The 2401-nt window shown below is 43.1% G+C and overlaps 1 long non-coding RNA gene across 1 annotated transcript; it reads left to right on the plus strand.

Moving 5' to 3' along the window:
- Nucleotides 1–452: 452 nt before the first annotated feature.
- Nucleotides 453–2187, plus strand: LOC123066326 (uncharacterized). Its single transcript, XR_006431307.1, has 4 exons — nt 453–815; nt 970–1236; nt 1458–1510; nt 1844–2187. It is a non-coding gene; the product is annotated as an uncharacterized lncRNA (long non-coding RNA).
- Nucleotides 2188–2401: the final 214 nt, after the last annotated feature.

The following is a 2401-nucleotide window of genomic DNA, read 5'->3' on the forward strand; positions in this document are numbered from 1 at the left end:
CCAAATTGTGACACAGAAGTGGCCCAATACGTTTAGTGATTGTTTGTAGCGACCACATAACGAGGGGACGTTGGATTAAGATAGCTAATCTGAGCCAGAAATGCCTAGAAATAATGACCAAACGACTGTGAATTTATAATCTATAATATCTAAATAGTTCATCCCCACTATCCTATTTCTCTTGACATGCAACCTATCACCTCATCACTTGTCACATCAGCATTTTTCTTCCTATCATCACCAGTCTATATGGCCATGTTGTATTTATCTGACTTAAATAACCGGCCGAAGCCCAGCTATATTTCCCCTAGATGAAGACCGATCAGCCTTAAATCACCCACCAAAACGCCTCTCTCTCGAGAAATGGAAAGACCTCAGTGTGGGCCTATATGGCCATGTTGTATTTATCTGACTTAAATAACCGGCCGAAGCCCAGCTATATTTCCCCTAGATGAAGACCGATCAGCCTTAAATCACCCACCAAAACGCCTCTCTCTCGAGAAATGGAAAGACCTCAGTGTGGGGCTGCGGCCGCATCGTCTGCCTGGTCCTCTCCTCGGTTTCTCAGCATCAACGATTAATTTCTCTCAGCAACAAATCTCTTGCTATTAATTTTCACGCCGGCACTCTGCCTTCTCTTACTAATGATCTCCTCCACCAACGCACATTCCTTCCATCTAGACAACAAGCTTTGTGTGAAGGAGCAGGTCCTTGTATGCCTGTGCCCGGGCTGTGGAGCGATCGAGGTTGAGCACCGGAGGAGCAGACTATGGAGTCGCGGACGAGGGAGCATCTAGCGGCGGGTCGGCGTGAAGGTGCGTTTGGCAGTACCAGTGATAGGGATTGGATCGATTTCTCTCGATTCATGCGCTCGGTGAAGCCACCTCCTCTCATATTGTACTGCGCTAGCTACATGCCATCTTCTTTGTTGTACGTTTTTCTTCCTTCTCTTAAAATCACACTTGACAGGTTGGAGCTCGGCCGCCATGGCGATTTGGAGGCTGAGTGCTAGACACGGAGTACTCTGTTCCGCCATCGGCTCATCTGACCATCCCTGTGATAGATCCACGCGCCACGGCCTCTGATGGCACCGCCGCCACCGTGTAATCGTGTCTCCCTCGTATGCCTTCAGATTGCGAGCTTCCTCATGTAGTAATCGAACGAAAAGCGAAGAAACTGATCTCCCCGTGCTCTTCAACAGCCAGATCCAAGCCACAGGACGAAACCTTTTGATCTGTACGTATCTCTTCCTTCCTAATATATGTTCCTTTATTTAATCCCTCCCACTTCCATATCATGTCATCTTGGCTATAGGAGATCACGTGGTTTGCTTCTTCTTGGATGTTGCTTCCTTGTGCCAGTTCTGCTTGCCTAGCACAAAAAGCTTTTTACGTGTCTGGCTGTTTGCTTGAGATACATCGTGTTTCAGAGGTTGAGTTATTGGTTCGTTCTTGTAGGCGTGTGGAAATTATGATGGATGTTGCCGTTGATGGAAAATAGGTTCCGACCGGTAAGCAACCGTATATGACCTCAACACTTGGTTCCTGCTGTATTTATTATCTCATTTTTATCTCCCTACTTGCTTTAGTTCCTTAATATTCTTCCTTCTATATGTAGCAATTGCACGATCCGCACTGCTTATTTGAATTGCAACCATGGATGTGTTCTTGCAAATATGACAATGTGTATTCAGATTTCTGGGCAACAAGCCAGTTGGTTCTTTACTTATTTTTTTCAGTTACCTTTTGCATTGGCAGATGTTTAATGATGTGAAGATCTTAGCAATATATCTTTAGGGGATAATGAAGTATTCATTGTTATTCTTAATTGTGTTTTGTATCAGGCATTGGCGACGATGAACAAAAGACGCATTGCTCCCTTTCTCATCTTCAGGGGATAATGAAGTATTCATTGTTATTCTTATTTGTCTTTTGTATCAGGCACTTGCGAAGTGGCGATGAAGATCGAAAGACGCGTTGCTCCCGTTCTCATCTGAAAACATACTTTTTTACAACAGAATTTGTTTGTTATATATTTTTATTTCACCTTTTACGTGCATCTACCCTGATTGAAACCTGCACATGTCTTTTGCTGAATTCCACGGTTTCTTCAAACTACCATATGTCATGGTCTTCCACCGTTTTGAATTAGAAAAGCTCAGAAGAAATACATAGATTTCTGATGTCCCGGAGAGCCTTCGACCACTTATGCTAACTGAATGTACTGGTCCAATCTGAGTTGACTTTTTTTACTCTAGATCTCAAAAAAAGAAACTCAAAAGAAATACATAGATGCAATTGCAATAATGAAGAACATAAAAGAACAAGTGTTTTTTTCTCTCAGAAAATTAAGAACCATATTTTTTTTACTTCCAAATGCGAGTCTACGCCTGAAAACACCG

Source organism: Triticum aestivum, chromosome 3B, assembly GCF_018294505.1.
Source record: "Triticum aestivum cultivar Chinese Spring chromosome 3B, IWGSC CS RefSeq v2.1, whole genome shotgun sequence".
NCBI lineage: Eukaryota > Viridiplantae > Streptophyta > Magnoliopsida > Poales > Poaceae > Triticum > Triticum aestivum.